Consider the following 12,644-nt stretch of genomic DNA (forward strand, 5'->3'; position numbering starts at 1 on the left):
ATTTTGATAATGAAATATATTTTTATAAACATTACCTTTACAATTATTCAAAGTTTGTGAATACATTTTTGGAACGCCCTATTATTTAAAAATACCCACAAAGAATTAATGGCATTAACATGGGTAAAGAAATGAAAATAAAAAATTAGTATTTCTGATAATCTGCTACTAGTCAGGCACTATGTTAGGTGTTCTGTACATACTCTTTTAACCCTCATAACAACCCTATAAAGTACATGTGATTAGCCACATTTTGACAGATGGAAAAACTTTATAAATTACACAGTCTCGAGTACATATTTGAGACAACTAAAGAAAAATGAAGACAACTAAAACAGCTTATATTTGTAGTTGCCAGTTACTGTTTTATAAATAGGTGGCTGTGTGTATTTTTCCTGTAAGAAACAAAGGAATGTATTGCCACCAATCAGCTTGAGAAGATAAATGACAGTTCTCATATCTTAATTATTTGTCCTAAAATACATCAGGCTTTTTTATTTGCCCTATTAAATCAATTAAGTTATTATATAAATGTCCATGACACTCTACTTCAATTAGGAATGCTCATAGAAATTTTAGATGTTTTTAAAAAATTCCATTGGGAAGTGATAGTGACAGTATCGCTCAATGGTTCTCAGAGCATATTAGTCCCCAGGCCGGCAGCATCACCAGCGTGGAAACCTGTTAGAAGAGCAGAGTCCTCACCCCTCCACTGAGGAAATGACAGAGTGCAGCCGGGAAAGCTGAGTTTCAACACGCTCTTCAGGGGACCATGAGGGACCCTAAAGCGGGAGGGGCGCTGGTAGCCAACAATGTCATAGATCACTATAATTCTATCTTTTTTTCTGAGGCAAGAATCGCCCCCGATTAGTCTAAAAAAGTTATGTTATTGATTTCTCCCTATGAAAAGAAAAAACAAGACATTTTTTAAAGACTCAAAATTTCAAAGCATTTTGATATATTACCAATGTGGGTGCTGCGCCGATGGTAAAGCCAAATCAAATATTTCAAAGGCAACCGAAGTTTGATTCCCTTTCAAAGTTCTTCTTCTAAAAAGAGTAGAGACTACATTACAAAGACTCAAGATCCGGAAAGTACAGAAGAGAAACCGAAAGCAGGCGTGCACACACACGTGCTTCAGAGGCTCGTTCCTGGCTGCAGGGCCAGAGGCAGGACCTGTTCAGTGCGGAGGCGGCCGGAGCGGGTGGGCTGTCACTGAGATTAGAGCTTCCTGAAGCTCCTGTCCTAACATCAAGTCAATTTCTTACTAAACTCTTTCTCATTTTAAATGGGAAAAAGATTAGACTGTTAGTGCTTGGGGGAAAAGAGAAAACTGGCTGGTAGGCAAGCTTTCTTTTTTAAAAGAAAAATTCTCTTAGCCTTCCGAACTCACAGATGGCTTAATCAAAGTTAAGGAAAAGGCTGAAACTAGTAGAAAAATAAAGAGGGAGGGGAGAAAAAGGAAACCAGATCCCTCTCTTGAAATTAGGGTTCCTTCAATATCAGTGAGAACAAATCTTTGAAGTTCTAGCAGAGGTACTGTTGAGACAGAGGAAGAGACTAACATATTATTTGAAATAATATTTGGAAACTTTAACTTCAGAATAACACGGGGAACACGTGATCTAAGGATGCAAATCTATGCTTAGCGTTCAGTGTAGCCATACTCCTCAGGTGCACACCCTTCTGTGCGCCAGATGCCCTTTTCACCACTTACTCAGAAACTCCTTTGACAGAGACCAGTTGCAAGATAAAACAGGAAGGGAGCAAGGACACCAAGCTTTATTTTCACACAGAGCTATGGCTCGCACTAGAGTTTCCAGAAATGAGGCTAAACTGAGAGTCATTGCAGCAAACTTCTGGTGTTACTGAAAGGGGCCACTGGTGAGCCATTTCCCTACATCAAGCTGGAGGAAAGGTCAAGGGCTCTGGAAGCAGGTGGGCCGTGTGGACGTTAGCCAAAACCAGAGGTTATTTAGAGAGAGAGAGAGAGAGAGAGAGAGAGAGAGAGAGAAAACATTGACTTGTTGTTCAACTTATTTATGCATTCATTGTGCCCTGACCAAGGATCAAACCCATGACCTTGGTGTACTGGGACTGTGCTCTAACTGACAGAACTACCCAGCCAGGGCTCCAATCAGAATTTGTATCAAGTTACTTGGTTATTATGACTGGGAATTACATGCTAAGATGAAGATGGGAGTGAAAGGGGTTTGGGGCGGTGTGGGATGGGGAGAGATGGTCATGCCTGGGAAAGATAAAGAGAGGAAGCAGGACTGGGCAAGGAAGGGCTTTAGACCAGGATATAAATCTGGGATTTGTGAATGGAGAGTGAAAGGAAGCCAAATTAAGCAGGGAGAGGATTCAGACTGTGAAACACAGGGGTTGGGGTTTGGCGGGGTGTTAGATTTGCGTGTTAGAGGGATCCACACTGGGCAGAAGTGTTCAGTCCTGGTGGCCACACCGTGCTTAGTTGTTTTGTGAGGACCACCAGGGGAGGGTGTGGCCTTGGTTCAAACCTGTGACACACTCTGAAGGCACCGCCACCGCAGGCTCTCAGCTCTCCGCGTTCCTCCCAGCTGAAGGGCGATCGAGCAGTCCTCCAGGACACCAGTGGGTCTTTCTTCCTAAAACGAAAAATAGTCTTCCTTGCAGCTGGTATTTATTGTTCCCTTCTCTACTCTCCACTCCACATTCCCCTGGCCCTCAGTCCTCATCTCCACTGGTCTTGACGGTTCATCAAAGTGTATGTTTCTCTGCTGCAGATGGCTTGGACTTCTTTCAGAACCCCAGGGGCCTGCACTGAGATTTTCCAACTGGGGTTTGCATAACTCCACTATATCTTGTCCACCACTGACATCTTCAAAATCATAGAGCCTGCCTGATCATATGGTCCGAGCAGCAGGGCTGCTTGCAAATGCAGTCTGGACTACAGAGCCCTACCTATCCTGGTATTTGGGCCAAAGCAGCATTTCTAGGTACGAATGTGTTGCCTCCAGAATCCATAGACTCTTACCAGGCTTTGCGTTCCTTTCTTTGTTGTAGAGTGTACAGGATGCAGCAATTTGCTTTTGTTTCACTTTGGAGGGGATGTCACAGTGGGTCTCTGACTGTTGGGTCCCTAAAACTTTACTTATGTGACAGGCTCCTGGATCTTCATATGGGTTGTTTCCCATCCTCTGGAGTACGTGTCTTAACAAGGCTTGCAGTATGCTAGTAACTTCCTACTCAACATGCCTGAGCCACGTAGTATTCAACAAAATGAATAAATGTGGTATCTGAAGGATTCTGGATGGTCCAGGTCTCTTAGGGCTATATTATGATAGAATTTACATAGCCCTGGGGCAAAACTGTGAATGTATATTTTGCCAAATCAAAGGCTGCATGTAACCTTGCCAAGGTGAAATCCTATATTCCAAGAGAGTATCCCAAGTCAACAAATCTTCGAGTCTTATGTTCTGGCCCCCTTTAAGCACCCTGAAAATCTAATCCCAAGGGGACTCCCCCAGCTTCTGTTGGATATGCTGAGTACTTTTTGTAGCAAAATTAGGATGTGATTGCTTTCTCTATTATCAAACTCAGTACATGTCTAGTTGGGCTATGCTGAGACTTGATCCTAGTTATCAACATGGCAGCCAGATGTGGTAGAAGCAGTGTCTTCCCACCAGGGGAGAGTTCTATCTCTTAATGGGGATGAGCAGCCCCCTACACAGGCTCTGAAGATTCAAAGAAGTATGGAGAGCCACATCTTTGGGGATAGCTACTCTTTGCCCCATCCCTTCCATCCGGACCTTCCTAACTAGCACCTGATCGTTGGACCTGCCTCGGCTGAGCACTCAGTGATTTCAAGTCCGGAGTTTGGTTTGGGGCTTTTTCTGCTTTCCCACTGCAGAAGATGAAGACTGCCTTTTTAAGCTGCCCAGGAGGTCCTGTGGACTTCTCAGGTTTCAGTTTGTTAATTGCCCTTGGTCTTTCATTATTCTTCTCTAATGTCACAGTGCAATCTAATTACAACAAATATATAAATGCATTATCCTTGTGCCCATCTCCCACTCAGCACTTCGAAGTCCTGAATGACTTCTTGAAGACCTGAATGACCGGCCATCAGGGTGTTCCCCTCCACTGCAACACTGTCCTAGGTAAGGGGAAGGAAGCAGAAGTGGACTTGGACAGGGAAAGCTTTCAGATAAGATGCAGACCTGGAAGTATGAAGGGAAGGTGGGAGGAAGCAGATTGGGAGAGCCTTAGACTCCATGCATGTCTAATAGAGTGTTGGCCAACCCAAGGGGAAGCTTACAATTAAAAACTGCCCCTTAGGGGAGGACAGTGTTGGGCAGAAACAGCCAGGCCCTAAAGCCCTGCTGTACACAGTCATTGGCAAAGGGCAGCCAGGGAAGAGCCTGGCCTGGGCTCAAATGTTATGGTGGATCCTGCAGTCCCTGCAGCTGACAGCTGGCTGCAATATCTACTTTGCCTCACCTCAAACAGTGATAGCTCTGAGTGGGAACACAGCATGAATAAACACAGTTCTTGCTATCGGAGGGGCTGGCAGTGTGCAAAGTCAAAAATACATAAAGAAGCCACCCAAATTGCATAGTGGCAGGGGACATTTGTTGACATTTGTCTGCTTAGCATCCATTTCCCTTGTTATGCAAATTCTAACTCCAACTTGGGGAACCACCTCTCTGTACGCAGGTGGAAATGCCCCACCTCACTCATGCGCTTCAGCCCCAGGGGAGGCTCAGGATTTGGGTTGGAAATATGCTTCCCCCCTTCCCCCCCACTGGTGTTGCTTGTAAAGGTGACAAGTCTGGAACCACCAGAGAATACCACTTGAAGAGATCCTGCCTCAGAGTGAAGCCAGGTCCAAGTGCTGAGAAAAACACCGTCAGAAACTGGATTTCAATGACACATTAGGGGCACTTGGACCCCCCAGACTTTGAAACCTAGATACACGTCTAGACTTTTCTGTTTTGTCACCAATAAAGTATCTATTGGGTTTCAGGCTGTTTGAGATACATTCAGTCACTGTCAACTAGAAGAATCTTAATGCAAAAATGGTAGAGAAAGGACTAGGTCTCGAACAGCTGCATGCTATAAGGCATAATCTCGTTCATAGGGGCCCAAGAAATCAACTACTGTTAGAATTAGAAAAGACCTCACACATCACCTAGTTCCATCTCCTTTAAAGGAGGGTCAGCAGAAGTTGAGTGACTCACCTAAGGTCATAGCCACTTCCTGGCAAATCACATTTTGTTCCTAAAGTCTTCAGTTTCTAGGCCACAGTTAATTTAACTGTAACACCCAACCCCCATCCCTCAGGAGAAGGGAGATTACACAATTTAATCCATGGAACTCACAGGAACAGAAAAAAATTAATTTATAAACAATAACAGTCAGCTAATGCTAATTTAGAATTTAATGCCAATAATCCTGGATAATGTGGCTATGGAAAGTAGTTACCAACGTGGGCTTCATACAATAATTTAGCATTACTTAAGTGAGGACTTTTGAACCAAGTGTAAAAAATGTTTAATCCTTGTTAATTTTTCCTTTTGTGATGTGCCTCAAAATGTTCCTTTTCTTTGTTCTGTACATGACTATTCTTTAGAACTGATTTGTAAAATCTGGAATATTGGAAGAAGAAAACCATTTTGGAAAATTTCAGTGAACTTTTTCTAGTGCATTGTTGTTCACCTAATTATTGTAAAGATCGTCAAGATTCTTTTTTCTTGCCCTGGCCTGGTGGCTCAGTTGGTTGGAGTATCATCCCATACACCAAAAGCTTGTGCCTTCAATTCCCGGTCAGGGCCCATGCCTAGGTTTTGGGTTCAGTCCCCGGTGGAGGCACATACAGAAGGCAACTGATTGATGTCTCTCTCTCTCTCTATCTCTCTCTCTCTTTTCTATTTCTAAAAATCAATGAAAACTTATCCTTTGGTGAGGATTTGAAAAAAAAAAGACTCTTCTCTCTTGAGAGTGCCACCACCTAGTTTTTATAATGTATTTGTATAGCACCGTACTTAAAAATCAGCATTCTCAAGTTTTAAAGGTTACATTAAAAGCTATTTTTTTTTTTACATGATGACTGTGTCCACATAAAATACTTTAAGGAAAGGGTGAAGCATGTATACATTTGTGACTAATTGAGTCTTTTATAATTGTTTTTATTTTCTAGAAAAATGGTTAACAACCATCTGGGGCTTTATATTTCGGAGAAGGTTTACTTGTGGGTTTTGGTTTGTTTTGCCTAGGCATATATTATTTCTAATTTTAACATGTATTTGGTTTCCTATGCCAGATTTGGGGGTATTTTCCAGATTTTTCTAAAAGCAACAGTATGATCAGTCACGTGCTCATCATTACATAATTGAGTGGATCAGTTTACACACTGCAAAATGGAAAGAGGTGCAGACCATGACTGAAGAGGGCAATGAGGAGAGTACACTATCCTGGGTTATAGACACTACCCTGGCTACTGGCTAGGCCTTTGTTTTTTTAAGATAAATTAGATTTCAGGATATTAATCTATAATAGCAAATTTAAAGTTTTAAGGAGTTTCACACGAACTTCAGATTTTTTATATCATAATTGCAAATAGATGACACAAAGTGTATACAAAAATGCCATTATCGCAAACACCTAGATAAGAAATATTGATGATAAGAAAGAAAAGAAATAAAACAAGCATATTAATAACAAAGGAGGAAGGTAGCATCTTGGTATTTCACTAGTAAAAAAAGCCTTTTATTTTACCTCTTCAAATTTAATAAATTCATGTATACATTTAAGAAATAGTCACTGAGCATCTGTGTTCATTCAACACAGGAGATAGAGCAGTGGATGGATCCAGTCCTGATGCTTGAGGAGCCTGAAGCAGAGAAGACAGATGTACAAACAGGTGACTAGGGTCCCACCTGAGAAATGCTGCAGTAGAACTGTGTGAGGATGATGTGAAAGCAGAGATGAGGTGACAAAGATGACCTGGGCCAATGGAAGGGAGGATAAGAGAAGGCTTTCATGGATGAGGAAATCAGCAGGAATTTAACAGGTGTAGGTGGAAAGGGATTTCCGGATCTGCAGTTTCTGAGGTGAATGGGAGCACGTATGTTTCATGCAGGGAAGGGAGCATGGTTAGGGAGCAGACAGGGTCTGTAGGGGACAGGGAGGGGAAGCAGCAAAGCAAAATGACCATCAGGAAATTAAACCCAGGTTCTAAAGACCTTGAATGCCAAGCTCTGGAATTTGGATTTCATCTCAGAATCCACAGACAGTCATCAAATATGTCCTTTTCTATGTCTAAGAGAAATATGTCTAATCTTTTAGCAAGATTATGGCATGGTCATATCAGAATATAGAAAGATAAAGACTTCAAGATAGCCGAGGATAGATTAGTGGGGAAAGAGACTGGAGCATGGACCCTGTTAGAAAAAACTTCCCATAGAAGGTGGCATGGTGATGACTAATGATGCAATGATGTATAGAGTAATGAGTGGAGTAAAGAAGACATAAATGCAGGGGGTATTAACTACGTCTAGGAAAGAAGAGAAACAGGTTTACAAGTAGGACTTGGTGAGGTGGAAAGACGTGGGTTTGGGTCATGTAAAGTTGAGGTGCTATGGGTTTTCAGGTGGAGCTAATTACTGGGTAGATCAATGAATTATGAGTCGTAAAATGAGAACAGGGTCCAGTTGCTGAGCCTCGCTGGAGACCAGCCTTCCTGGCACAGAGGGAGGACAGGCAGTTGGAGACCACTCAAGTCTGTGTCAGCTATAAGCCACAGAAAGTTGCACTTTTTATCATAATTGTCTTCTGGGTGGTTATAAACACATAAGAAAATATTTTTAGTAGATAATACCTGTCATTAAAGAATAAATGCTCAGAGAAAGCAGGTGACTTGACTCAACCACACAGCTGGTAGGCAGTAGAATCCAGAATCAAATCCGGATGTTTAGGCCAGTGTATTCCACCAGACAAAACCAAAAGAAATGTGACCTAGTGCCTGCTGTGATTAACACAGCCAATTCTCTGGGTCTCAGCTTCATCTGTGAGAAGCTTTTGGATGGCATGATCTCAAAACTACCCTCTGACTCTAAAATTCTATTATTATGTGCCCAATTAATGAGAAAAACCTATCATTTCTAATGCTGGTTTACCATGTCTAATCTGAGTGAATTTGAGTAAATTGCAAATCCACTAAAGCCCAGTGTCCTCATCGATATAAATTAGTATGAGGATCTGACAATTGTGGCAGTGCTTTCACATTCATCACAGTGGTCATCAGGAAAATGCAAATTAAAACAATGAGAAGCTACTATATATCCTCTGGAATGGCTAAAATGCAAAGGACAGAAAGGACCAAGTGCCTGCAGCTATGTGGACCAGCTCTCAGTTTGGCCAGTGAATGAAGACTGGTCCAGCCACACTGAAAACTGGCACCGTCCACTAAATCCGAATAAGTGTGCCTTTGAGCCAGCATCTCCTCCTTCAGGAAGGAGCCAATAGAAACACGTACATCTATTAACCTAAAAACATGCACAAGAATGTTCACACAACACTATTGTATGAATCCCAAACTAGAAATTTTCCCCAAACAACAGAATGCATACATAAATCAAAGCATATTAAAGACCAAATGACAATGAAAGAACTACAACTAACTACAACGTGGCTAAATCTCACCAACGAAATGGTAAGTGACAAAAAATGGTACACACAGAATGTTTCGATTTATGTAAAGTTCCGAAACAGGCAGAGCTACGCCATGCTGTTAGGCCATAGAAAGGGGACTTACCCTCAAGGTGGAAGAAGTAGCTTTAGGAGTGCTGATAAGATTCTGTTTTCTTGAACTGGTGCTGATTATATAAGTAGTTTTTAAAAATTCATGGAGTTCTACACCTACAATTTTTGCACGTATATTATACTTCAATAAAACTTCCCAGTATCTAACAATTACTAGCATTCTCTCCATGTAAATATTTGTTTCTAGATAGACCTATGTGTTTACCTTGTAAATATCCACCCACCTCTCTATAGGAGTGTATCTTCCTGATTAGATCAGTCCTTTCTGCACAAGAAATGGTTGTTACTGTGTGGAAAGGCATCCAGGCTTTCCCCACGGGCTGTGACTGGCAGTGTTCCCTAGTGGGCATCTGCCGAGCTCCATACTCCATTTCCCGTGAACTATTCAAACACACTTGGCTCAGGGTCTTGCATGTGGAACTTGCTTGATAAAGACCAGCTAAGAGAACATCACAACATAAAAACCATATCAATAACTTCTTGAATGAATTGGCAAGTAAATCATTTTTTAAGTGTTGATTTTAAGGCACCATATAAAAGCATCCCAAGCTTTGATCTCCTTGTATATACTCTATTCCATTTTTATCATGATTTATTACATTATAAAAAATTAATGTTGATTCTACTATAAAAGATGCTTTATAATTATTGTAACCTGGTAGAAGTATGCCCTGTTGATTAGATTACCATGCTAAAAATAGCACATCTTATCTAATAAAGAGTGAATATGCTAATTGACCCTACGCCATCGCAAAGATGGAGGCGCTCACAGCCAATAAGGAGGGAATATGCTAATTGACTGCCCTGCCCTCAAAGATGGTGGTGCCCACAGCCACAAGATGGCGGCGCCCAGTCCCTTCAGTCCCCTGGCCAGCCCGAGGTGCAGGCAAGCCTCGGATGGCAGCTGCCCAGCCTCCCAGGGCCACCTGAGGCTCAGGTAACCAGGACCGGCTGAGGCTTGCGCTGCCGGCAGTTGCCTGATCGCCAGGTTGCCTCCCGCCCCTGAGGACTCCTGGACTCTGAGAGGGAGCAGGCTGGGCTGAAGGAAACCCCCTCCAGTGCATGAATTTTCATGCACCAGGCCTCTAGTAGTTTTATAAATTAAAACACTGAGGCAGGGTTCTCTCCTCCCCCCACCCAAGATGCCAAAAGGAAGACAGGCTCAGGGGAAGAAGGTGGCCCTGGCCCCTGCTGTTGTGAAGAAGCAGGTGGCCAAGGAGGTGGTCAACCCCCTGTTTGAGAAATGGCCCAAGAATTTTGGACAGAACTTCCAGCCCAAGAGGGACCTCACCTCTGGACAGGACTTCCAGCCCAAGAGGGACCTCACCTGCATTGCCAAATGGCCCTGCTACATTTGGCTGCAGCGACAAAGGGCTGTTCTCTACAAGCGTCTGAAAGTGCCTAGTGCATTAGCCAGTTTTCCCAGGCCTTGGACCCCAAAGGGCTATGCAACAGCTGAAGCTGCCCCACAAGGACAGCCCCGAGGCAAAGCAAGAGAAGCAGAGGTGGTTGGCCTGGGCTGCGAAAACAGCTGCCGGCCAAGGGGATGTCCCCACCCAGAGCCCCCCTGTCCTTGGAGCAGGGTTCTCAGGATCAGCACCCTGGTAGAGAACACATGGCCAGCTGGTGGTGATAGCACACAGCGTGAACCCCATTGGGCTGGGGCTCTTCCTGCTCACCCTGTACCGGAAAATGGGGTCCTCAACCGCATTAGCAGGGGAAGGCCAGGCTGGGGCGGCTCGGCCACAGGAAGACCCGCACCACCGTGGCCTTCACACAGGTTATCTGGGAAGAGGGAGCTCTGGCTAAGCTGGTGGAGGCATCGGGACCAATTACAAGGACAGATGCGATGAGATCCAATGCCACTGGGGAGGCAGCGGGCCCTAAGCTGGGCTAAGTGCACACTGTTGAGTTTTCTGTACATAAAAGTAATAAAAATTACCCTTCAGCCACTGTCTTGGGTATTTGGGGTTGAAGGTGATTTATTGCCAGTAAAAAACCAACCAAAACCAAACCAAACAAACAAACAAGAACATTGAGGTACGAAAACCAATATGTAGAATGAGATAATTTTTAAATGTTAACACTGTCAGAGGTTTAAAGGCATAGAAACTAGGAGAATAAAAGTTGAGACAATTGTGTTTCAAATACTGGATATCTGCAATAGCATTTAAAAACCCAGGTTTTTAACTGAAAATTTCAGAGATATTTGACATTTTTTTCTTTCAACTGTTGTTTGTGTAAAATTAGAGAATTCAGATTGGAACTATAATATGTCAAGCTTGACCAAATGCTTAGAAAGTGTTCAATGAAACAAGATTTGTAGATTGGATATAATAGCACCTAAATCTAACTCCCTAGCCCATTTTCTTTGTCCAAATTAAAGTAAATAAGGATTTAGATTTGAAATTCCATATGACTTATTTCCTTACATTGCTTTATATTTATAAACCATCTCCAGGTGAGGGGAAACTTCCTCAGAAGTATTTTTTAAGGTTCTTGCTAAAGATAAACAGTTTAACTACAATACATATTTCAAAAGAAGACAATTGATGGTGACAAAGCTCTACAGTTAGCCTTTCCCTTCTCCAAATGTCTATTGTACCTACAGTCTGTAGTATATGTGGTTATACACTATTTTTATCACTTTTAATTATTTCTACTGTTTAGAACTTGTCTTTAATGAGGGACTATGCTCCCAAGGACTTGATCTTGTACATCTTTTGTTGGACAATGGTGGCCACTCATTAAGCACTTCGTACAAATACCCATTGACTTCATTTATGAGTCAGAGCTTTCCATTTGAAAGAAGAACCTACATGTATGTACCTGAATCTCAAATAGTATATACCAGCTCTTCAAAATTCATAATTGGGATGAATTGGCACAATTAGTATCATATCCTTGTTTTTTCTTTAAATGTTGGTTGTGAGTGACCTAGTTTCATGGGAATCTTGGACCAAGGGAATCATCCCTAAATTTAGAGTTCCAACTAAGCACAGTGCTAAGTGTTGATCCAAAACTATGTAGCTGATGAGATATAAATATAGCCTGTGTCTTCACATCATAAGCACTCAAAATATGACAATATAAAAACAAAGATTTGATTGTTTTTTAAAAGTTTTTATGGAGATGTTGGCAGCAACAAGTTTAGGATTTAATTTTATAATATCTTTGGAATTTATACAAATCAGAGGTAAAACATAAGACTTTAACTAGTAAGCATGATTTTCATGGATGTTTAAGAGCCATTAGAATAAAAATAAGTTAAGCAAACAGCACTGAAATCTCTTTAAAAAAAAAGAAAGAAATTTATAAACATCAACCTACCCTCACTTCCAGTGTCATGCAAGAACCTTCTCTGGAACAGTCATGCTTCAGCCATGCTGCGTTCCCTGACAGGAAGGAAGCTCGACATTTCTTAAGGCACACCTCCTACTTTTGGAGACAGAGTCTATTTTTTCAGAATTTCTTCATCACTTTCTTTTACAGGAATCACACAGATTGAGATACCAAGGGCCAGGCACCTAGATACAGTGAATACAGCAGGCTAGGTGTGACACAATAGGGGGTGGTGGGGACGGTGGGGACTACATGAAGCCAGAAGATCCTGTGATTCAAGAGAAGCTGATAATCCAGATATTTATGTTAAATCTTGTGTCTTTTCAATGTGAGCAACTAATCCAAAAGGTTAGATAAAGCACACTGGAAGAGGGTGGTAAATAAAACAAACAAACCTGGCTTGAGACCATTTGTTTGTTTTAACTTCTGAGTTAAATCCTGCCTTACATTTTTTAAAAATAAATTTTTATTGATTTCAGAGAGGAAGGGAGAGGAAGAGA

General features: G+C 42.1%; 1 pseudogene; it reads left to right on the forward strand.

Moving 5' to 3' along the window:
* The first annotated feature begins 9,944 nt into the window (after positions 1-9,944).
* On the forward strand, positions 9,945-10,689 carry LOC118671492 (annotated as a pseudogene).
* Positions 10,690-12,644: the final 1,955 nt, after the last annotated feature.

This window comes from Myotis myotis, unplaced genomic scaffold (assembly GCF_014108235.1).
Source record: "Myotis myotis isolate mMyoMyo1 unplaced genomic scaffold, mMyoMyo1.p scaffold_m19_p_1, whole genome shotgun sequence".
Classification (NCBI taxonomy): Eukaryota; Metazoa; Chordata; class Mammalia; order Chiroptera; family Vespertilionidae; genus Myotis; species Myotis myotis.